Raw genomic sequence first — 26470 nt, forward strand, 5'->3', positions numbered from 1 at the left:
ATACATTAAATATGACGCATCAGGAATGTCACAAGGAGTGCGCACTGAGAAGTGACGTATCGCTGCTTTCACGCAGCGATGCGTCATTTCTCATAAATGAGTCCCCTTGTGCGTCCCGCTTTCAGGCGGCAATCAAAATGTCAAAATAACTCTTGACATGAATGTTCCTGGTAGAAAGAGAGAGATGGAGTTATGTCTAGTGGTAGTTTGACTCGCCACAATGTAGCGCAGAGGGTTAATATACCTGCTGCAAAGACAAAGAACATATCTTTATTTTATGTGGATAGCTGAGGGGATTAGTACACCCACCCTTTACCAGTGCTTTAAAGCAAATGAAATGTATGTGAGAGAGGGGCTATGGAGAGATGAGGGGGACTGTTGCCGGTTTGTTAGTGATGGAATCAAAGGAGGAAGGGGAAAAGATTTTCGCACCTGGCACTACCAGTGGTAAAGCCGGCGCTGATGGCATTTGAGTTAATTTGGCGACCCATCCTTGTATTTCTGGCATTGCCTGCTGGTGGCATCCTCAGGCTTTATCAAAACGGGTGCTCGGTGCCACCCTTTGTGTAAGCTAGGGCCATACCCTTTTAAAGGTAACTGAATTAACATAATTAATGGATAATAAATGAGCAGTTCGTAGTACCCAGTTAAGTAAAGAACTGTTCAATCAGATTGCTAAGAAAATAGAAAAGGTAGATAATTCAACTTCTACATTTCAGGTTTAATTATACGTTCGTCCACTCTGGCAACAAATGGTGCAACACTTTGTCAAAATAAAACCTGACACTTAGCGCATGTCCGCGTGTAACAGAGAGTATCAAAATGCATCGCCCAAACCGATGCATGAAAAGCACGGATAAATCTCTATTCACATGGAATTATTACGAGTTTCTTCTCATATATGTTCTCGTCCTAGAAACATCCCGGAATCTAACGTGATCCGACTGGCATTCGCTGTCAAGAGGTGAAAGGTCAACCACGGTCCAGTGCTTCTCCTGTTAGGTCACTAATGCACACCAGATGCCCTTGCTGGAAGATGCCGCTTGCAGCTGTGAACGTGTACAAAGTTTTCACCTTTCAAACATGCAGCAACACATGTCTAGGAAAGGCCCATCCAGACACTTCGAAAAGACAACACCTGCATTCAGCAAGGGGCATCATTGTTTACCCCTGTACGCCAGATTCCAGTTCACACTGGACTGTTCATACCATAATGGTCATTCATTTAATGGTCCAATCCTACCAGGCTGATGTGGTGAAGATATTGGGTCTTACGGGGTTCTCGAAAAGCCCTGAATTGTACTAAAATTTGAGATCCAAAGGGTTGGAAGAATGTATTACCTCGTTATTTTTTCTGTATCAGCAGTATTGACGGAATGCTCACCTCCTGAAATTCCAGAACTTGTCAGAATTGCAAGAATTTAGAGAAGTAACTGCCTGGACCCTACTATGAGCATAATCTCCTTGCCTTTAGCTGAGCTGATAAGTGACATCTTTCTTTCTGACTGCCATGGACCTGCCTTTACTTCCAGCTGGCGTGACCTTTGACCTATAAACATTTCCCTGGATCTCTCTGGTCTGAGGGATAATGAAGGTAGCAGCAGGAACAGCAAGTGGACTGGTCTTTAAGGCCCCACTTTACCTCCTGTAGTTTCCACGTAATGCCCTTCTTCAGTCCCGCAGCAGCAAACAGGAGGCTATTGATGGAGGATTCAGGATGGAATAACTGGTCAATTGTATGTTATCATTGGGGGGTCTAAGGGTGTGATGTCACTTCCACTACACCTGGCATATATGATGGATATTTCATTATGTTGATTATTTGCACTTTATATCGCCCTCCGATGGCTCCATGGTGTTGAGGGTCCTAGGGTACAGGAGGGGATATGAATAGGAGGAAGTACAATTTAAAGGGTAGGGCTGACACTGAGAAGATCCATAGCAATCCAGAAAGGACAGACTGGGTATCCCACAGAATATGGTCTCCCAGTCTCTGCCGTCTGACTTCAAGTGCCACCTTTCCCTAATACATACATTTAACTGTGTACCCTCAGAAGCTGGAAGAGTCGGAATGAGGAAAAGTTTCCATTAGCTACTGCGAGGACAAAGGCATCAGGTTTACAGGAGGACTCCTCCATAGGTACTGAAAGGCTTGGCTGCAAGGACTTACCTAGCTCAGGATGGTCCTTTTTTAACTATGACTCATGCCCCGCCACGCACAATTTTCTGACCAATAATTTCGCTGCAAATGTTGCAGTGATATTATCAATGATGTCATAGAACACATGATGTAATATGTGAGGTAATTAGCAATGCATGGCGAGGGTGCGAGTTATAGTTACATTAGGCATGAGTTACAGTTGCTTGAGATAACTATAACTGGTGCGTTTCAGTGGTTTCATACATTTAAAACGGCATGTTTTAACTGGCATTTTCACCTAAATATAATGACTCTTTAACCATTGTTTTTTTAGTGATTTTTTAAGATTTTGTAATGCAAATTAATATATCATTATCATACCTAACTATAACATCACTTTAGTCTTTCTTTTTTTTCGGGGAATTTCTAGATTTTAAAAATATAAAGTAAAATGTTATTACCATATGTAAAGCCAACCCCCCACCCCCTGCTGTGAACCACCAGGCCCTGTAGCCAAACGCCTACTCCCTCTCTCTCCCTACCTCTCTCTACCAGGGAAATGGATGCAGTCCCTGAGCTTGTCCCCAGGGTTAGGGTGTCCCAGGGTCCATTGTATCAGTCAGCGAGGGGTACCATGCGGCTCCCCTCCCAATCTACAGATTTATGGCCCCCGGTGATGGGATCCATAGGCCCTCTTCTGGCACAGGGAGGGGTATTGCATGACCCTTCTCCATAAATTGTTTTACGGCGCCTTGGGGTTGGGTCTCCGGGGTCTTTGAGAGTGCCCCACCTCCCTTTATGTATTGATACAGCTCGGGATGGGGTTCCCAGGTTTAGGAATTGCCCCCCCCCCCTATTTTTTAAATATTGGCCCTGAAGCATGGGGTCCCCTGGGCCTCCTAAAGGCTTTGGGAGGGTGGCATGTGCCCCACTCCCCATAAATGACAGATGTACCTCTACCGTGGGACCTGGCCCACCCCAAAATATTTTTTTTATCAGTCCGGGGCCCATGCTTTTTATTTTTATTTTCCTGTGGATTTTCAGCCAAAAAACGTTTAAAAGAATGTTTTTAACCCCATGCAGGGTCCCTCTGGGATCCCCTGCTATGCCTATGAGGTCAGGGTATCCCTACCCTACCCTCTGATGTTTTTCTTAGGATTAAGGATTGAGCCCTGAGTCCAAAGATAAATCCACATCATTGTTGATCTGGTGGCAGTCAACCAGATTTCAATATGAGATCTGTCTGCTCCACAGATCCTCTGCAGCATAAAATATACAAAGGTTTTGAACCATTAGTTGCTCAAAAACTACTAAACAGATTTACATCCAGATCACAATAAGCACTTTTTCTGGACTAAGATAGAGCTTTCTGCCAAATTTGATGTAAATCCATTCCCCGGTTCGGGCTGTAGCTGTGTCTAAAGTTCCTATTGAAAAACTGAGGGGGGGAAAGTGTGTTTTGGGACCCCCCTTTTTCTGTAGTAGTAGTAGTAGTTGAGCTTATATAGCGCACAGCTACCCGCAGTGGGTTTCCCGGCGCTTGCTTAGGGAACCCTTCCTGGTATTCCCCTGTGAGATAGCAGGGTATCCACAAGGTGAAAGTCAGGCATCCCGCCGCGAGGGGCCGTTGTGGAGATTAAGCAAGCTATTGCCCAGAGTCGCAGAGTGTGAACCCGTGAGTCGAGGAGGCACCGGGGCGAGAATTATCGAGTCCGTGGAATTTTTTAGCCCAAGACCCGCCGAGGCGGGGAATTGAACCCTGGTCCAGGACCGATCTCAGCTTCCGGGTCTGCTGCCTCTAACCCCTGAGCCACACTTCTCCACTTCTCACACTTCTCAGCCCCTGCTTGACGAATCACCCCAAAACTTTGCAGGAAGGAGCTGCGGATATTTGTTTGGGGAAAGGTTTGTGAAGATTCGTCTAATGGAGCCATAGATATAAGCAAATGCATTTCATTCTGCAGCTTCTCTTTCAGAATATGCCTGCTCCTCTTTTGTAGCAGAATATTTCAGGGTGTATATAGAAATCTTCCTTTGATGTGGCCCCAGATAAAAAACAATTAAATCAAAATCTTTGCTAAACTTTGATAAGTGTTCTTTCACTGTACCCAGACTACAATGGGACAGCCATCTCTGACATAGATTTCCTACCTGTATATATGTAGTCACAGTCATAGGAGAATATATGAACTATCTGGGAGATGGTCAGTTTGCCAATTGACCAGAAGCTTTTGACAAAAAACCTGTGCATACTTACGTCAGTAACTATTGGCCAGAATGCTAACAATGTTAAATAGTATGTTTCATTCTGCACCATTTCATTTAAATCATTACCAGTAATGAATTCCTTCCATTTAAAATTAGCAAAGTGCTGCAGATTTTTCCCCTTGAAATATACTCTTCTATTGGTGGGGCGGAGCCTAACCAGGCAGCAAGATCACTGCTCTTTTGCGGCCTCTGCCGGCAGAAGCAATAATCCTCCCAGTATCCTGATACATCGTGCTCCCTCCCTGCTGTAAACATGATGACAGCCTGCATGGGGCTGCAGTGAGGCCTCCTGTGTGTTCGTTGGGTCCCGTTCATGCCTGTGAGCTCCGCACCAAGACATGAAATTTGCAGCCCACACCGGGCCTGAGGTTCTGCCAAATACTAGTGGCTGCGAGGTGACTCGTCCTGTGCCTCTGGCACACGGCGTGGTCCCTGCCGGTCGCTGGGGTCTGTGCGGTGCTGGTATTTATTTATTTATTTATTTATAAAGCTTTGTGGCTGCGCCCGGCCGGGCCCTGGTGCCACCTGCTGCCATGCGGTCAGGCATGCGGACAGGTTGCCGTGACGCAGCTGGGACTCTGTGGCCATCAGGCCTTTTGAGGAGAGGGGAGTGGAGAGGGGAGTGGTGGCCAGAAGCAGTGTTGGAAGCCAACTCCCCCATACATATAAAATCCTTCCAGGCCCATATAGGGCATGCAAAGCCGGCGGGGCCTGCTCTCCGCCTGGTGCCGTGGCGCCTGGCTGCCCTTCTACTACCGGAGGTGGTAAGTGGAGGCACTACTTTTTGTATCATGACTATGCAGCCCGCCGTGTGACCCGCTCTGAGAACTGCCTGCCTTGCTGTGCTATGGGCGCCGTTGCCACTTGGTCTCATATTGACGACGAGCCTTCTCTGGGGCCCTGCGCCTTTACCACTCAGAGGGACCCCAGGGCTGGCGACTTATACTTTCACAGCAATAACAGATTTTCTGGGCCACCACTGTTGTCACCCGAATGGCAACTTCCCTACCCCCCTCATTAGCCACATTTTGACCCTGGGCTTGCTCGTGTCCCCCACTACCTGTGGAAGTCCCAGGAAGAAAGGGGACCCATCAGTACCTGCTGCCACACATCTACTCAGCCTGCCTCATATAACCACTCCAGCTTCAGCACCTCTGCAGGATCACATAGTGCTGCAACCCTCCACCGAGCACCAGGCCTTTCCAGTACCATAGGTCACTGGCCTGCACAACAACATGCGCTGTCATGGGGAAACAAGATGTGCACTAGTCGAAGCTCTCTTTTGAAGACAAGCTACATGCCTGGTAAACTGAGTAGGAAGCACCACATGAAGAGCCTTCTGACCCCTACTGCGGATATCCCCAGCATGACAGTGATCTTTAAGAAATCCTAGTGAAGGCCAAAGACAGCCTGCGAGTTAAAGACGCCAATCTAGATCTCATGGCAGGTCGCCTAGACCATGTGAAGGTGCGAGTCAACAAGCATGAGGACCAACTGGAACACCTTAAAACACGGGTCTTGGACGCAGATGATGCTCATGCAGCCACCAGTGAACACCTTATGCACACGGACAAGGTCCTCGAGCTCCTCAAAGCTAAAAATGAAGATCTGGAAGACAGTTCTCAGCACAACAACCTTCGCATCACTGGGGTCCCGGAGTGCACAGCTTTTGAAACAAGCATTTACAATGCAACGGTCTCTCCTTCGGAAAAGTTAGAGCTATTGGCATTGTAAATAAAAACTTTTTATGTATGTGTTGGTTTTTAAAACAGATAAATAAATGGCATTGTCATTTACAATCCCAATAGCTTAATCTCTCGCAAATACGAAACCTATTGCATTTGCACCACACCCACACACAGAGAGCCACACACACACACACACAGAGCCACACACACACACACAGAGCCACACACAGAGCCACACACACAGAGCCAAACACAGAGCCACAACGGAACCCAACCAGCTCCGCTGCATCCTGCTCAACACCCGCTCCACTCGCAAACATGCCGTCGAGCTCTGGGACCTGCTCGACTCCACATCACTTGACATCGCCTTCCTGACCGAGACCTGGATGAACGAAGCCTCCACCCCAGACATCGCAGTGGCCATCCCCGACGGATACAAGTTCACCCGCAGAGACCGTACCAACGGAGTTGGCGGAGGGATCGCCATCATCCACAAGAACACCATCAGGGTCTCCACCAACACCGCCGACACCCTCAACACCGCCGAACACATGCACTTCCAGATCCACACAGACCCCAAGACCACCCTGAGAGGCACCCTCATCTATAGACCACCAGGACCACGCCCCAATTCTTCAACTCCATCGCCGACTTCATCAGCACGCACGCCCTGACCTCCACCGACTACATCCTTCTCGGCGACCTGAACTACCACCTGGAAAACAACAGCGACAGGAACTCCTCCACCCTGATCGACAACCTCACCACCCTCGGACTGACACAGATCATCACGACACCGACCCACATCGCCGGCCACACGCTCAATGCTATCTTCTCCTCCAGTCCCCACATTGTCTTCAACCACGCCTCCAAACTCACCTGGACCGACCACCTCTGCGTCCACTTCACCTTCCAGCAACCCGTCGCACATCACCGCACCCTACAGATCCCTGGATGCCGCTGGGGCAAAATCACCAAGGAACTACTGCAAACACACCTCGCACTCAACCCCCCAACTAACCTCACCAACCTCGAGGAGGGAGCCCGCACCCTCAGACTCTGGATGGAAGACTGCGCCAACACCTTAGCCCCTACAAGACAACACGCCCACAGAGATACAAGTCAGAGAGCCAGCTGGTTCACCCCGGAGCTCCTAGACTCCAAACGCACCTGTCGGAGACTGGAAAACACCTGGCACAACGAGAAATCTCCCGACAACCATGCAGTTCTCAAAACCGCCATCCGCAACCACCACCAGCTCATCAGGACCACCAAGAAGGCCGCCTTCACGAACCGCCTCGACAACAAAGCACACAACAGCAAGGAGCTCTTAAACATCGTGAAGGAACTCTCCAACCCCAGCTTCTGCGCCATCGACATCCCCCCGTCACAAGTCCTGTGCGACGCCCTCGCTGCATTCTTTCACCGCAAGATTACCGACATTCATGACAGCTTCAACCCTCAGACGGACCCCGCCAACCCCACCACCCTGGCCCCACCGATACCCACCGACCACGACCGCCTCACCGCTTGGACCAGCGTCACTACAGAGGACATGATCAAAACAATGAGTACCATCCACTTAGGTGCCCCCACCGACCCTCTTCCACACCACATCATCAACAAGGCCGATAGCTCCATCGCACCCCACCTGTGCAACATCATCAACCTCTCATTCAAGACCGCGACCTTCCCTGAGAGCTGGAAACACACCGAGATTAACGCCCTACTGAAGAAACCCAAGGCGGACCAGAGCGACCAAAAGAACTTCCGGCCCATCTCCCTGCTTCCATTTCCAGCGAAGGTCATCGAAAAGATCGCCAACACCCAGCTCACCCGATACCTAGAAGACAACAACATCCTCGACCCCTCCCAGTCAGGCTTCCGCAAACACCACAGCACCGAGACCGCCCTCATCGCCGCCACAGACGACATCAGACTCCTACTTAACAAAGGTGAGACAGCAGCCCTCATCCTCCTGGACCTCTCCGCCGCCTTCGACACCGTCTGCCATCACATACTACACACACGCCTCTACGACGCAGGGATCCGCGACAAGGCCCTGGACTGGATCACCTCCTTCCTCTCCGACAGAACCCAAAGAGTCCGCCTCCCTCCGTTCCACTCCAAAGTCACCAGGACGATCTGCGGTGTCCCACAAGGATCATCCCTCAGCCCGACGCTCTTCAACATCTACATGGCTCCACTTGCACACATCGCCAGACTCCATTACCTCAACATCATCTCCTACGCCGACGACATCCAGCTTATCCTCTCCCTCACCAACGACCCCCTCACCGCCAAAGCCAACCTCCACCACGGTATGAAGGCAGTCGCCGACTGGATGGAAGAAAGCCGGCTCAAACTCAACACAGACAAGACAGAGATCCTCATTCTAGGACCCAACCCCTCAGCCTGGGACAACTCCTGGTGGCCCACATCCCTGGGCACCGCCCCTACAACAACCAACCATGCACGCAAACTGGGAGTCATCCTCGACTCGAAGCTCACCATGACCAACCAGATCAACGCAATCTCCTCAACCTGCTTCCACACCCTCCGCATGCTCCGCAAGATCTACAGATGGATCCCCACCGACACACGAAAAACTGTCACCCACACCCTCATCAGCAGCAGGCTCGACTACGGCAACGCCCTCTACGACGGAGCCCCAGCTAAACTCCTCAGCAGACTCCAAAGAACCTAGAATGCCTCGGCATGCCTGATCCTCGACGTCCCCCGCCGAGACCACATCACCCCCTACCTGAGAAACCTGCACTGGCTCCCCGTCGACAGAAGAATCACCTTCAAGCTCCTGACACACGCACACAAGGCACTTCACAACACAGGCCCAGTATGCCTCAACAACCGACTGTCACTCTATGCACCCAACAGGAGACTCCGCTCCGCCGATCTCTCTCTGGCCACCGTCCCCCGCATCCACATAACCACCTCCGGAGGTAGGTCCTTCTCCTACCGCGCCGCCAAGACATGGAACTCCCTCCCTCTCCTCCTACGGCAGAGAGAAGATCCTCAGACCTTCAGAAGACTCCTCAAGACCTGGCTCTTCGACAACTAGCCAAAGCCCCCCCCCCAGTGCCTTGAGACCCTCGCGGGTATGTAGCGCGCTTTATAAATTGCCTGATTGATTGATTGATTGACACACACACACAAAGCCACAGAGACACACACACACCCTCACCCCAGGGACTCTCCTTATTTACAAATGGGTCATTCGAGTCCCCCACCAACTTCCAGAGCTCACCCGTAGCTTCCCTCAGTCCAGGTCAGCTGGTGCGCTGGCGTCCATGCATTGGGCACCCACTGCCCCTCACTACACGCCCACCTCTGCCCAGTAACGCCACGGTCACGCCTTCACACTGGCCATGCCCTCTCTCCGCCTACCTGGTGTACACCTCGCCCCCATGCACCCCTTGTTGAGCCTTCCTTCTTCGCCCGTCATGCCCGGGGTGGCCAATAGTGCAAACGGGCACTGCCCGACGGGCGGGTCTGTGCGTGGACCGGTTTTTGGGCTGTTTGAGGACCTGCTTTGTGGTCTGCTGTTTTTTACTGTTTATTTCCCTAATAATGAAACACACGTTGCTCACTACGTGCTCAAACGTCTATACATTGTAGAATTATTTTTCGGTGAATTTTAACAAGTTAACAACCAACCCAGTTTGCAAACATGTGCCACATTGTATCCATCTAATCCAATAATGGCAGTGACTTTTATTTTTTGGCACTGTTTAGTTTATGTCACAGTCCGACGCTGCACAGGTGTATACTCGGCCCCTCCACCACTTCCGTCACTTTCAATCTGCACCTCCTCTGAGTGCCCCCTCCCCACACACAGACTTGTCCTCATGGTCTTACCAATTAAACCTGCTAAGGCCCAATTTAACATCTGAGCCATTCTCACCCAATCGTCTATCTCCCACACTCATGCGCATGTTTAGCCTTCTCACTTTTTGAACATATTTCTTGACTCACTCCCAACAAGGCAGGATTTGGAACCTAAATTCCCCACACACACACGTAGAAATATACTCACAAAGGCACACCAGACGCATCATACAGAGACACTCACGCCGATACAGACGGAAACACAAGCAAAATACAAAAGGTGGCAAACTTACTCTTCTCTAACCACCAGCCCCCACCAGCACTCTGGCATTTTGCAGCGAATCTAGTTGTGTACCGTGCCCCACAGAACCAGGCAATCCCACGAAATTAAGCTGGGGGGGGCAGTGGAATCCCCCCAGCTGACCCTCTCATCGGCCAGGCCTAATGGCCCTCCTAGAACTAGCAATATGGTAATAGGTGATGCACAGCGATGTTGTTCTACGAGTGTAGATAAAGTTGAAAAGTTTTTGGGTCCACTTGTGGGTTGTGTTTCCGTCCAAAACACAAGTAAAAATAATCATAAGTGGTGTATGCATAAACAATGCTGATACATCCCCACAGGCGGCACTCCAGACGAAACAATGTTTCAAATTCTTAATCCAATGTGTTTTATTGGTGGAATGAAGGTATTCATCAAAATGGGTCTGATATTGCATTCATATCAAAGAGTTCATATATGTTTCCAAATGAGGAACGATCAAAGTTGATAACTCCAATGCATTTCGGGCAGTGCCCTTTTTCGAGGAGTTCTGTGAAGAAGACAGAATGAAGTGAGGGTCGGGTAACATGGACGAAAACAAGATAATAATATTAAAAAACGTGGTGGTAATATGAACAAAAGCGGGAGTGAATGAAAACGCGGGCTCTCATGGGGTAGTGAACTGGTGGTTTAAAAGTGCCGATCAAAAGGTGATGGTGAGCGGTACTAGGACACGCGGTGTGATTAAAATGATAAATAAATCATTGCTCTAACCAGAGGGTGCACGGTAGTTAATCCAAAATCACAAGCGGTACTAGGACACGCGGTGTGACTAAAAAGATAAAGAAATCAGTGCTCTAACCAGAGGGTGCACGGTAGTTAATCCAAAATCACAAGCGAAATAGGGGCGCGGTGTTGAACGCACGCTGAAAAACTTACTAGTGGTACAATGTGACGCGTCGCGTCACTGACGAGTTCTGAGGCATTCCAGGAACGCTACAGGGAGGTGTCCGCCGTATCGTAAGATAAAAAGGAAGGTGTAAGCAATAGAAAAGGGACTCCGTCGAAGGTTAAACAAGAAATACCAGTGAGGGCGCCATATTAGAATGGTGAAGTATAGGGTGAAAAGCACAAGATAACACGGGCGTCATATTGGAATGGTGAAATGTGAGGTGAAACACACAACATGAAACGAGCGAACATACAGATGAATAAGAAAATGAATGGGAGAATAAATAAATGGGTGAAAAAATAAATGGATGAAAAAATAAAGAAGTGAAAAGGGGGAGTTAAACAAGATACATAGAAAAAATATTAATAAGCAAACCAGCGCAGATAATGAGAGACAATGGGATGGTAAATGCAGTGATAAACAGTACAACATTACAAATAACAGCTGTATTCCAAACGATCATTAAGACCAAAAGGCTTGTAAGACTGCAAACGAAATATCCATTCAAGTTCTCTTTTGAGGAGGTGTTTGTTGTTGTCAACACCTTCTCCTTTTTTTAACAGTCTCAAGGATGATGAATTGTAGTTGTGCAATGGAGTGACGAGCTTCTAAAAAATGTTAGATTTGTCATTTTTGAGACGAATATTCGATTTGTGCTCGTTTAAGCGAACCTTAATTTTTCTCTCAGTTTTACCCACGTATAGTTTCCCACATGGGCATTTCAACGCGTATATAAGATTGGTGGAGTCGCAGGTGGCATTCACATGGAGTTTGATAACGTTGCCTTTCATCGGATGACAGATGGATTTGCCTTTAATGACTGAGTTGCAATGACTGCAATTAAGGCATGGTTGGGTACCTTTATACCGTCCAACTGTGGTGCAAGAACTGGATAATATTTCCTTTATGTTTTTGCTTCTGGTGTGTGCGAATAGGGGTGGAGATTTAAACATATCTTCAAAGTCTGGTTCACTTTGTAGAATTGGCCAATGTTTTAGTATTATTTTTTTGTAGGTGTTGCTGGCTGTTGAGTATTTAGAGACTAGAACGATGCATTGTTGTTCAGTGGGCGGTTTCTTGGTGAGAGTCTCTTGTCGGGTAATGAGTGCCACACGAGATTGTGCCTCAGTCAGAATGTGTGTGGGATAGCCTCTGTCTGAAAATCGGTTCTGCATTTCATCCATACGAATTTTCATGGTGTCTTCGTCGGAGACGATGCGTTTAACTCTTAAGAGTTGAGAGAAAGGCAAATGTTTTTTTAAAGATTCTTGGTGATGGCTGTGGTAATGCAAGGTATTGTTGCGATCGGTGCTCTTTCTGTATAAATCAGTCGTAAACCCATTGGGGGTGATCTTAATGTGTACGTCCAAAAATGAAATTTCAGAGTCACTGATTTGCCAAGTTAATTTGATCCGGTCCTCCTAGAACTAGACCTGCCACGCAACTGAAGCCCATCGCTTCCAGCCTGTGCCTGTCCCACTCCAGTGGGCTATTCACAAGCCCGCTGTGCAATTCCGAACCTTTTTCCCGAGCGGACTCTGTTGCCCTAAATGCCAGGATCCACCCTCCACTCCAGGTCGCCCGGACACGCTCACTCACGTGCACTTGCCTGCGCGGCACCCCTGCACCCCTCGCCCTCGGCCATCCCCGCATCCTCTACTGCAATCCCCCCTCTCCAGACAGCGCCCGACCCCCGCAATGACCCCCCAGCGCCAGCATCACTAAACCCCATCCCAATAGGCCCCAGAAGGATGAAAGGCCCGTGCATGACGCCCATCCAACTCATGCACCATTCCCCTCCCACAACCACTGCTCCTGCGCCTTGTCGCCTCCCAACCACGTCGGCAGCTCCACGCACGCCCGCACCCCCACCCCCCTCTGCCTGCCCCTATTTAAGTTGTGCTAAGCACCCTGGCATCCCTGCTCCATCTCGCACGACGTGCCTACGTAGATGCCTGGGGCCCCGACCTGTAGCACTCGTGTTGAAAGCCGCCTGTTCCAGTCACTCTTTACGAAACGACCTGACAGCTCTTCACCCCTGGGCCCCAGTCCTCCCTTTTGTGCGGCACAAGACCCTAATGGAGGAACGATGGGGTGAGGCCCCCTGTGGTGCACCACACTTGCATCCCCCTCTCTCTACCCGCCATTGTGCTCCATATCACTGCCGAGCTGTGTCCCCCCGTGAGCACATTACTCGTGCCATTGTCATAAATGTCACAACGCTAAAGCCCCCACGCTGTGTCTTCCTTGGCTGCCTGTGTTGGTGCCCCAGCCCCCCACTCCCCTTGGCACCCTATCTTTCTCCCACCCCTTGCTCGCTTTGCACGACCCCAAATCCAAGTGCAATTTCACCGGGACAGCGCCTAATGACATTCTATACCTCTATAGCTCGGTGTCTTCTTACACATTCTTAGCCAAGTGAATCTTTCTCTATTGCACTCTGCTGGGAGCCCCTTAGTGGGCAAAAAGTTCTATATTACAAAAGCTATGCTTAATTTCTGCAGTATACGTTTAGTGCCTATGCACCCATGAGTGCCATCTACACAATATGATGTTGTTATACATCTAATATATCTTCTTAATTCTGTTCACATCCCCATCGCACCCGAGGCATATTATGTAAATGTAAATGTATGTGTCTTGTAAAGCGCACTGCTGCCCTGAGGCGTCGTGGCGCTGTAGACCGCTGGGGAACCCATCCTGGCTATCCTTGTGAGATGGTCCCTACTGGGTATCTCCAAGGTGAAACCAGGCATCCCCGGCGAATGTGGGAGGCCGTTGTAGAGATGAGGCAAGCTAATGCCCAGAGTTGCCGAGTGTGATTCCTGGTTAGAGTAAGCACAGAGGCGAGAATTATCGAGTCCGCTGACCCTGGTCCACGACCCTGCCGCGTCGGGAATTGAACCCTGGTCCCGGGCCGTTCTCTGCTTCCAGGTCTGCTGCCTCTAACCAGTGAGCCACACCACTCCACTTATCCGAATGGCACCACACTGGACATCCCTCGCCCGCTCCCATATCTTTATCTCTCTACATTCCTTCTCCTGGATGGCCCCTCCCCCCAACCCGGTCCTTCCCTCCTTTACCCTACAATCCGACCCGATGATGCCTCTTCCATGGCTACCTAATTGGTGCCTTTGGCGCACTTTTCGCTATCTTTACAGTGGCCTTGAAGGGACGTTCTCGCGCATCCCATACTCACTCCGCAGTATTAACCGAGCAAGTTACCTCTATTTATCCCTCGACATTACAAAACGTATGCATGAAACAAATTACCCTGTGAGCTGTCTTCTTTGCCAGGAGGTCCTGCCCTTCCCTATCTTAATTGGCACTTAATCAGTGATAATAGTTAAGAGGTGAATTCGCCCTCTTCCTCGAATGATGTTACCAATCCTCGTAACCGCAACCAAGACATATGACAGCACCCTCGCATGCCCATCCCAATCCCTTGCAACAGCACTTTTCGTCTACAAGTCGACACCCTTTCGGAAGCCGCTCCCCTTTCCCCGCCACCCACCGCCGGATACGACCCTCTCCACACCTCTCCAGCAATCCTGTCTCCCTCCGTATCCAGCATGCCCAACCTGAATTACAAGCTTCGACCACCTGGCTCTCATCACCATCCACCCCCGCAATGTCCTTGAGCCCCCTAGCCCCGGGCACAACCACAGCCCATCCTGCCTCGCGGAAGAGCACACCCTCCACTCCTGATCTCCCTGGTCACGATCCCTCTGTGCCCTTAATTATTTTCTTGCCTGTATTGTTGAGGGCAATAGTCTGCGCAGCACCCCTGCACCCGTCACCCTCCCGTCAGCAGCTCAGCGCGTAGGCCACCACCCGCCCCCCCCTCCCTGAACAACCCCCCCCCACTGTCCTGCCAAGCCACACCCTGTGCACAACCCTCCCTGAGCCCCCAACAATTTGCCAATTGCCACCCTTTCCCTATCGCCCCCTGCCTGCGCCCGAACCCTCCCCTGTGCCCGCCTATCCCAGACTTCGCACCAAACCTCCTCGTGCTCTGCCTCATCCCCTCTACTGCTACTAGTGTTGCCTGAGAACCATGACCACCCTGCCCCATTCTGACGTGCGCAGCTGTCCCACAAAACGCCGCCTCGTCCTCACTGTATACAAGACCTTTGTCACCATTAATTGGAAGCCCCCGCCCCCCCCACGCATCCGGGGGAAGCGGGGAGTGGAGCTCCATTGTGTAGCTCCGCGATGTCCTTACCCGTGTGCGGCACGGGACCTCTTGGCCCTCAGACACCACCGCCATTCCTGCCGCAAAGAGCCTTGCATTTGCCCGTATGACGCTACAGGCGAACAAACCCGCTCAACTATGGATGATGTGTCTTATATGCATCATGTGTTAGCGCTATAAACCAATATGCTTTCAAATACCCAGCACAGTCTTCTGGAAGCTGCGGAAGAGCGAAAGAGAACAATTCTAGGTGCACTTTGAATGTAAACGATTTGTATTAGTAAAGTGCAGCTATTCTGAGCCATGAACATCATGCGCTGTGTTTTTTAAAATGTCATTCATCTGATGCGCTCTTCTCACACTGGCCCATGCCTGACGGCCATGTGCCTGGGGTAGCGTGCCACCGCCACCGAGCCCCCCGGGGCTGAAGAAGAGGATGCTCCAGTTTACGATGAGGGCCAGAGAACGAGAACAGCTGGAGTGTGCGGGCCCTGTCCTGAGCACCGGAGTGAGGCACCGGTGCAAGGAGCAGGGGATGCAACCGGGGGAAGCCTTCTCTGTCTCGGCCGGGGAATGGGGGGAGGAGCCGGCGGAAGGCGGGCACACACAGAGCACAGCAGCAGCGGTGGTAGCCAGGGAGCGCATCGGCCGGGACAGGAGAGCCCAGGAGAGGAGGAGAGAGGTGAGAAGAGGGGTGGGGGGAGAGGAGGCGACGAGGATTAGGAAAAAGATAAATACGAAGGAACTAAGCCCCGTCCTTTTCAGACTGGGGGGGGCATGTTTTTCTTTCTCCCCTCTTCTCCATTGGCTGGAGTGTAAAATAAAGTGTTTTTGGCTTGTTGTTTACCATTTCAGCCAATGGAGAAAAGGGTAGAACAAACCTAAAAAACACGCCCCCAATCCGAAAAAGACGGGGCTTAGAGCGAGACAATGACGTAACTGAGACCTCTTCTCCAATGGCTGGCCAGCCAATGGAGAAGAGGGGTGGGGTTTACCCTCGCTACTCAGAGTCATTAAGTCTCGCTGGCGAGACTGCGCATGTGCGCAGCCTACGCCAGTCTCGACCTAAAAATGGAGGACTATGATGGATCTATGCTCCGCGCGTCGTTTGGGGAAGCCCTTTTACCGGTCTTCATTGTAGAGCACGCTCATCTCTCCCTTGGGCTGCGACCCCCACCAGGCGCCCCATAGTAGCCAGACATCTCAATCACGGGGACTGGGATGTCGTCCTATGCCTGGTCCAGGAGCTCCACTAAGTACAGTATCAGGGCAACGATATATCATTCTACCCTGACTTCACACTAACAGTGCAAACTGTCCGACAGGAGTTCTTACAAGCTAAGATGCTCCAGCACAATACCGAAATCCTCTACCCCTCCAAATTGCGTATCCCCCACAAGGGGTAACCCCATTATGTCACTGACGGCAAGGCTGCTCTCAAATTTGCCAAACACATCACTGCTAGAAAAGTGGCTCTTCAAGTACCTCCGTGGAGCCAGGAGGAGGATCAACTCAGCAAAAATGATTGACCCTTGTCGCTTGGTAAGGTGCCAGGGTGCCGTCGCAGAGGACACACTCCCCCCTTCGCATCGGGGTGCCCAGCACTCCCAGGTGTCAGTTTCAGAATCTGGTGGTCTCACAGGCCCCACTGGCTGCCATAATAGCTGACTTTGATGGACTGCACTTGGAGACCCTGGAAACCACTTCAGGTGCCATATTCCCATTTGGCCACCCAGCCGAATATGTGATGTTACAACGCGATCAAAATGATTGCGGTATGTTACATCGCAGTTTTTACGACGCAAGTCATTACAACGACTTGCGCTGGAGGGCGCTGGACTTAGGAATAGTATGATTTACTATTCCAACACCAGTCTACGTACACTAGGGAAGGTGTTGGAATAGTAATTAACACTATTCCTTAGGTTAGAGCGCCATCCAGTGCAAGTCGTTGTGACGACTTGCATTGTAATACCCGCGATTTAAAGGCATTGCGATGCAATGCCCGCATGGTAATGGATGTTTCCCAGCCAGACCCAGCCAGACCTTGACTGGGTCATTCACCTGGCTTGACACTGCCCTCAGGGATAATTCCCATGCTACTTGAATGTTTTTGGGATAGGTTTTTGGGTGGTAGGCGAGATAGCTGTACCCAACCATGTTCTGAGTTGAAGTGAGTGGGAGTGGGTTTTTATTGTGTTCTATTGTTGGTTGCATTTCTTCCGCTTTGACAGGTTTCCTGCACAGCAACACACCATGCTGTGCCCCTCCGAGTGGCAGACTGCTGTAGACCATCCCACAATATGTCCCAATACTCCCCTTGCTTAGCGCCATGGCCACCACCAGATGCCTAACCTTGAATATCAGAGGGCTCAATGACCATCGCAAGGCCCGGCTGGTACACACTTACCTCAATGGGCACCATACAGATATTTGCTACCTCCAGGAACTTCTGGGTGCTTATACTGCCACTGTCACTCCCCAAGGAAATTTGGGAACCTCTATTGGCATTCATACTCCAAAGACAGGAACCCTCCTTTCTGAGGACCCTGAGCTTACCTACTGCTTAAGCGGGCCAGCACCCACAAAACCGAGCTCCCCTTCTTCAGACATGGAGGCTGGTAGACCAGCTGATCTTCACCCGACCCATATAGGTTCAAACTACTGAGCCTATTCCATTTGGGAACTGACATGTTATTGCAAAAGCAGTGGCGCTGCATGGATGGGTTAATGGGACATGTAACACTGTACTTTATTCGTCTTAAGCCGTACTCCTCCTTCCCTCTCCCCTTCCCACCCATCCATGTTGATGTTGAGCAATGTTGTTTATTATCAAAAGCCAATAAAGAAATGAAAATAAATAAATAAAAAGATCAGGCAATCACATTGACTTAAATTTAAGGATGTGATCCTCAAGTAAACATTTCTTTTTAAAGTATACTCTTCTATTGACGGCCCCATACCGAGTGGAACACACATTGCTAGCATCCTATGAATATCCTTGGGTGTTGTTTGAGGATTCACTGCTACTAGCTGGCTAGTTTTGCGTCTGCTGCGAAATGAAATCTCGTCTTGCTTTGTGGGTGCTTTCCCCATAATAGCATTATTATTCTGCTGACTAATCGCCTGCACCATGGGATGTGCTTGTTGTGCACGGCAAGGTACAAATCTCCACACAGCAGTAGATTATAAAACACACTATCAAAGTCTCCTGTGGATGGCTACTAACTGATTTAGTAAGTGTCTTACCTCTGGAGCTGGCAGAATTGCTGTGTCAGGATATGGCATATACCCAGCTAAATATTCCTAGGTAGCCCCCTTCATTACTTAAGGAGCCCATTCTAACATTTATAAAATGTGACTCATTCACAAAAAAAGTTGTAGATTTACACATGTAAGGTGCTCCTATGTATGGGTGTAACTGTACAATTTGGGAATTCACAAGCCATCCCAGATGCAAATATACTACTGGAAAAATCTTGTAACATCTGCTGATGCATTATTTTTTTCCTTTCTTTTCCTTCAGAGAGAAACATTTTTCCTGATAGGGGTACACCTTCCCCTATACATGCAAAGGGTTTTAGTTGTTTCGCTTCCCATCTAGAAAGGGAGTAGCCACTCTGGTAAGGCAGTTACCTAGCCTCGATCTGGATTAAATCGACTTCACTTTCCAGGTCGAGAAGGAGTTCACAAACACTCATTGTCAACCCCGATTGATCCTCCCATTGTGCAGGATTTCCTACTACATAATTGCACATAGATTTGTTGTATGATTAAGCATTGGTGTACAAGTATGCTGTTATAAAGCCATTTGCACCTAGCATGCATCCTTTTGTGTATTCCTGCCACGTGTGTATGGAGCTATTTTTTGCCGTAGACATAGGTTTATGTGAATCGAGCCACCACTGTGTGAGTACTTGGCCATATGGGGCTGTATGAACCTCAACCCATGTAGTGGAAGGTGGTAACTCAGTGCATTTAAAAGCAGCAGTGGTGGCCAACATGCGTTGTATTAGTATTCAACACATTTTTGTATTACCACATTATTTCACACATATAACCTTAACTGTTTCAATCAAGACATAAGACCCGTCAAAAACGAAATACAGATGCTTGCAGAAACATAAAAACATGTCATAACATTTTAACTGCAGTTTACGGAGCGTATGTTTCGGCAAAACTGTACGTCTTCAGGCCATCATATGGTATTCATGAGAACTTCTAGCTATACAAACGAAGGCAAGTAATAATGCACATTATTTAAATCTGCATTCACCATTGTTAGACTCCCTGACAATGTCCTAAGGCAGGGATGTCCAACCGTTTTAGATCTCACCCAGAGACAGGTTTTAGCTGTTTGTTATGGAAGACCTATTGTGGGCAATTCCAATCCTTAGCGTGGGACTTGAGTCAGCCCTAGCTTACCAATGGGTGGCTTTCCTGTCTCACTTGTTTACTTGCTAGCTTTCTTACCTCTTCCTACGTTGGTACCTCTACAGGAGCATAGCTTCTTTAGCTGCCTTTTAATTGCATGACTTGTATTGTTTCACTGCTTACATTCAGGGAACTACTCATTTATTGTTTGTTCAGTGCTCCATGGGAGTGATTGTGTTTTCTTGCTCTTGCCCTTGTACTACTTATACACTCAAATGCCAACCACTTACACTGTCCGATTTGCTCCCATCTTCCCCTCAGCTCACCTGAGGTGAACCCCAACCACCCCGTTTATTTATTGTTTAATATTTTTTATTCGTGCATGCCACACCTAGCTCTTCTGTTGATCCCCTTTGTTTCCCCCAAGTTCCCACACTGGCCCATGCTTACTTATTCACCTCCCACACGTTGCCCACTCCACGGTTGCTCCTCCCTCCACTTCCTGTTCATTTTTTTTCTTTTCCTTTTTGGAGGGCCCAGCAGCTGCAATTTTCCGCTGCGCACTCATTTATTAACAAAAAATGTGCTTTGGTGCACGTTTTTTAGGTTTTTAGTTTATGGCCATGTGACATTTAAAAAATGGTAAATTAAAACAAAAATCGAAATGTCCATTTCATTATATGATGCATGTGCAAGCATGCATGTTGACACTTGTTCGCACATGCATGGTGACACGTGTGCGCACATGCATGGTGATTCTGGGGCAGCCATAGCGTCATGATGCATACAAGCATTTGCATATTTACTCTTGCATGCATATTTATCTGCACCCTTTTTAGCAAATGGTGTTCAGCATCAACAAACAAGCATTTTAGCATGTTGTTATTTTTGCCGATGCAGAACAGCATTTGCAAAAATACTGGCAAATAAAAAAAAGTCAAGTTACCTATTGAAAGGCGAGACCAATTGCCTTTGCAAAGCTTGCTAGGGGATGGGGCCAGATGACAATGTTTTGGTAGCCAATGTACTGAGCGAGCCAAGGAAAACAACAGAGTCCAACCCTTAAAAGTATGATTCCAAAGCTGAACCTTCCCAAAGAAAAATGAAATGAGGCTAACTGGTACTTTTTCTAGCCCAATTTTAAGTAATTGACCGTCAATTCTGAGGAGACACTCTGCAATTAAGAACAGGGGTGCTTTGTGAGAGCCCTTCATGTCTCCCAATAGTACTGAGACACTAGTGCATTATAGAAATAAGACTAAAAGTGAACTGTTGATTGCTAGAAATCTAGCAGGCTTATTTACAAGCCCGTTGTGCTGCTGGTACGTCACTTTTTCCCATATTGTAGATGTCTTGTTTCAGTAGCTGGAAAGATGGCTCAGTGTACTCAATACTTGCCTCAGCCAAAATGTGGCAATCTGGACGTCCTGAGTTTGCACCAGGCAAGGCAGAGTCAGCTTTCTGTCATTGGATGGGTACATTAAGCATGCTAAATTGGGAAATGGTGACATCTGTTATTTAAAGCAGATGTGCAGTTTTTAAAGTTACATATAATAGATACGTTTCTTTATGTACGTTATCAAAGATCTGTGAATGTCTCAATAATGAGATATCATTGCACGCCTGGGGCAATAAGGTTAGAGCCCTATCAGTGTCCCAGGAATGGGACATCAGTGAATGATGATCAACATATGTGTGTGCATTAGTTTGTGGACAAGATGCCACAGAATAAACATTTTGAATGGTTAATGTTCCTCATGCAGAGCTCTGCATGTAAACAAAAAGTCGTTTGTGTGTAGTAGATAGAGCGTTCGCTGTAGTAGTTCAGTGGGCTATGGGCCAGATGCAAACATCTGCATGTAACTAGGATCTGAATCCTGTCAAGAAGGCTGAAACAGTCTCAGATTTTGTCTTGAGATTAGTAGTTCTTGTAGTTGACCATTACTGATATAACTGTAAGCAAACACCTGCACACATGTGGCCCATTATATTATGAATAATGTGCTTCAAATATGATTGCAATTTTCCTTGTCAGCATTGAAAAAAGTCTTCAATATATCTTGCACCAATCTTTTCCTACTGCTGCTTTGTTCTTGTGATATAATCACGCCCCTTTTCCCTTAAAAATCCTTTATATTTTTTGATGAATAAGTAAAAATAGAACCCCCTTCCCACCCTCACTTCCAGTTGTGCCAACTTTTCAAACCTAGGCCATTAATGTCTCAAGTGAAGGTTTGTCTGTTTGTCAGTCAGTTGCCGTCTGACCTCAAGTGCCACCTTTCCCTAATACATACATTTAACTGTGTACCCTCAGAAGCTGGAGGAGTCAGAATGAGAAAAAGTTTCCATAAGCTACTGCGAGGACAAAGGCATCAGGCTTACAGGAGGGCTTCTCCATAGGTACTGAAAGGCTTGGCTGCAAGGACTTACCTAGCTCAGGATGGTTCCTTTTTAACTATGACTCATGCCCCGCCATGCACAATTTTCTGATCAATAATTTTGCTGCAAATGTTACAGTGATATTATTAATGATGTCATAAAACATGTGATGTAATATGCAAGGTAATTAGCAATGCATGGCGAGGGTGCGAGTTATAGTTACAGTAGGCATGAGTTACAGTTGCTTGAGATAACTATAACTGATGCATTTCAGTGGTTTCATACATTTGAAACGGCATGTTTTAACTGGCATTTTCACCTAACTATAATGACTCTTTGTTTTTTCAGTGAATTTTTAAGTTTTTGTAATGCAAATTAAAATATAATTATCATACCTAACTATAACATCACTTTAGTCTTTTTTTTTTTTCAGGGAATTTCTAGATTTTAAAAATTTAAAGTAAAATGTTATTACCATATGTAAAGCCAACCCCCCACCCCCTGCCGTGAACCACCAGGCCCTGTAGCCAAACGCCTACCCCCTCTCTCTACCAGGGAAATGGATGCAGTCCCTGAGCTGGTCCCCACGGATAGGGTGTCCCAGGATCTATTGTATCACTCAGCGAGGGGTACCATGCGGCTCCCCTCCCAATCTACAGATTTGTGGCCCCAGGGGATGGGATCCATAGGTCCTCTTCTGGCACAGGGAGGGGTATTGCATTGCCCTTCTCCATAAATTGTTTTACAACGCCTTGGGGTTGGGTCTCCGGGGACTTTGAGAGTGCCCCACCTCCCTTTATTTATTGATACAGCTCGAGATGGGGTTCCCAGGTTTAGGAATTGGCCCCCTCCCCCCATTTTTTTAAATATTGGCCAAGAAGGATGGGGTCCCCTGGGCCTCCTAAAGGCTTTGGGAGGGTGGCATGTGCCCCCTCCCCATAAATGACAGATGTACCTCTACCGTGGGCCCTGGCCCACCCCAAAATATTTTTTTTATGAGTCGGGAGCCCATGCTTTTTATTTTTATTTTACTGTGGATTTGCAGCACAAAACCGTTTAAAATAATGTTTTTAACCTCATGCAGGGTCCCTCTGGGATCCCCTGCCATGGCTATGAGGTCAGGGTATCCCTACCCTACCCTCTGATGTTTTTCTTAGGATTAAGGATTGAGCCCTGAGCCCAAAGATAAATCCACATCATTGTTGATCTGGTGGCAGTCAATCAGATTTCAATATGAGATCTGTCTGCTCCACAGATCCTCTGCAGCATAACATATACAAAGGTTTTGAACCATTAGTTGCTCAAAAACTACTAAACAGATTTACATCCAGATCACAATAAGCACTTTTTCTGGACTAAAATAGAGCTTTCTGCCAAATTTGATGTAAATCCATTCCCCAGTTTGGGCTCTAGCTGTGTCTAAAGTTCCTATGGAAAAACCGAGGGGGGGAAAGTGTGTTTTGGGACTCCCCTTTTTCTCAGCCCCTGCTTGACGAATCACCCCAAAACTTTGCAGGAAGGAGCTGAGGAGATTTGTTTGGGGAAAGTTTTGTGAAGATTCGTCAAATGGAGCCATAGATATAAGCAAATGCATTTCATTCTGCAGCTTCTCTTTCAGAATATGCCTGCTCCTCTTTTGTAGCAGAATATTTCAGGGTGTATATACAAATCTTCCTTTGATGTGGCCCCAGATGAAAACCACTTAAATCAAAATCTTTGCTAAACTTTGATAAGTGTTCTTTCCCTGTACTCAGACTACAATGGGACAGCCATCTCTGACATAGATTTCCTACCTATATATATGTAGTCACAGTCATAGGAGAATATATGAACTATCTGTGATATGGTCAGTTTGCCAATGGACCAGAAGCTTTTGACAAAAAACCTGTGCATACATACATCAGTAACTATTGGCCAGAATGCTAACAATGTTAAATAGTATGTTTCATTCTGCACCATTTCATTTAAATCATTACCAGTAATGAATTCCTTCCATTTAAAATTTGCAAAGTGCTGCAGATTTTTCCCCTTGAAGTATACTCTTCTATTGGTGGGGCGGAGCCTAACCAAGCAGCAAGATCACTGCTCTTTTGAGGCCTCTGCCGGCAGAAGCAATAATCCTCCCAGTATCCTAATACATCGTGCTCCCTCCCTGCTGTAAACATGATGGCAGCCTGCATGGGGCTACAGTGAGGCCTCCTGTGTGTTCGTTGGGTCCCGTTCATGCCTGTGAGCTCCGCACCAAGACATGAAATTTGTGGCCCACACCGGGCCTGAGGTGCTGCCAGATACTAGTGGCTGTGAGGTGACTCGTCCTGTGCCTCTGGCACATGGCGGGGCCCCTGCCCTGGTCGCTGGGGTCTGTGCAGTGTTGGTATTTATGTATTTATTTATTTATAAAGCTTTGTGGCTGCGCCCGGCCGGGCCCTGGTGCCACCTGCTGCCATGCGGTCAGGCTTGTGGACAGGTTGCCGTGATGCAGCTGGGACTCTGCGGCCATCAGGCCTTTTGAGGAGAGGGGAGTGGAGAGGGGAGTGGTGGCCAGAAGCAGTGTTGGGGGCCAACTCCCCCATGCATAAAAAATCCTTCCAGGCCCATATAGGGCATGCCAAGCCGGTGGGGCCTGCTCTCCGCCTGGTGCAGAGGCGCCTGGCTGCCCTGCTACTACCGGAGGTGGTAAGTGAAGGCACTACTTTTTGTATCATGTCTATGCAGCCAGCCGTGTGACCCGCTCTGAGAACTGCCTGCCTTGCTGTGCTATGGGCGTGGTTGCCGCTTGGTCTCATATTGATGACGAGCCTTCTCTGGGGCCCTGCGCCTTTACCACTCAGAGGGACCCCAGGGCTGGCGACTTATACTTTTACAGAAATAACAGATTTTCTGGGCCACCACTGTTGCCACCCGAATGGCAACTTCCCTACCCCCCTGATTAGCCACATTTTGACCCTGGGCCTGCCCGCGTCCCCCGCTACCGGTGGAAGTCCCAGGAAGAAAGGGGACCCACCAGTACCTGCTGCCACACATCTACTCAGCCTGCCTCATATAACCACTCCAGCTTCAGCACGTCTGCAGGATCACATAGTGCTGCAACCCTCCACCGAGCACCAGGCCTTTCCAGTACCATAGGTCACTGGCCTGCATAACAACATGCGCTGTCATGGGGAAGCAAGATGTGCACTAGTCGAAGCTCTCTTTTGAAGACAAGCAACATGCCTGGCAAACTGAGCAGGAAGCACCACATGAAGAGCCTTCTGACCCCTCCTGCGGAAAACCCCAGCATGACAGTGATCTTTAAGAAATCCTAGTGAATGCCAAAGACAGCCTGCGAGTTAAAGACGCCAATCTAGATCTCATGGCAGGTCACCTAGACCATGTGAAGGTGCGAGTCAACAAGCATGAGGACCAACTGGAACACCTTAAAACACGGGTCTTGGACGCAGATGATGCTCATGCAGCCACCGGTGAACACCTTATGCACATGGACAAGGTCCTCGAGCTCATCAAAGCTAAAAATTAAGATCTGGAAGACAGTTCCCAGCACAACAACCTTCGCATCACTGGGGTCCCGGAGTCCACAGCTTTTGAAACAAGCATTTACAATGCAACGGTCTCTCCTTCGGAAAAGTTAGAGCTATTGGCATTGTAAATTACAAACTTTTTATGTATGTGTTGGTGTTGAAAACAGATAAATAAATGGCATTGTCATTTACAATCCCAATAGCTTAATCTCTCGCAAATACGAAACCTATTGCATTTGCACCACACCCACACACAGAGAGCCACACACACACACACACACACAGAGCCACACACAGAGCCACACACACACAAAGCCACAGAGACACACACACACCCTCACCCCGGGGACTCTCCTTATTTACAAATGGGTCATTCGAGGCCCCCACCAACTCCCAGAGCTCACCCGTTGCATCCCTCAGTCCAGGTCAGCTGGTGCGCTGGCGTCCATGCATTGGGCACCCACTGCACCTCACCACATGCCCACCTCTGCCCAGTAAAGCCACGGTCGCCCCTTCACACTGGCCATGCCCTCTCTTCGCCTACCCGGTGTACACCTCGCCCCCATGCACCCCTTGTTGAGCCTTCCTTCTTCGCCCATCATGCAGACCCGGGGTGGCCAGTGGTGCAAACGGGCACTGCCCGACGGGCGGGTCTGTGCGTGGACCGGTTTTTGGTCTGTTTGAGGACCTGCTTTGTGGTCTGCTGTTTTTTACTGTTCATTTCCCTAATAATGAAACAAACGTTTCTCGCTACAAGCTCAAACGTCCCTTGCTCACTTTGCCACTGGATTCAAGCAAGCCGGGCTGAAGACGGCTGGAATGCCAGAAACCGGTCCTCGGAAGCTTGTTTC

This window comes from Lissotriton helveticus, chromosome 5_1 (assembly GCF_964261635.1).
Source record: "Lissotriton helveticus chromosome 5_1, aLisHel1.1, whole genome shotgun sequence".
Classification (NCBI taxonomy): Eukaryota; Metazoa; Chordata; class Amphibia; order Caudata; family Salamandridae; genus Lissotriton; species Lissotriton helveticus.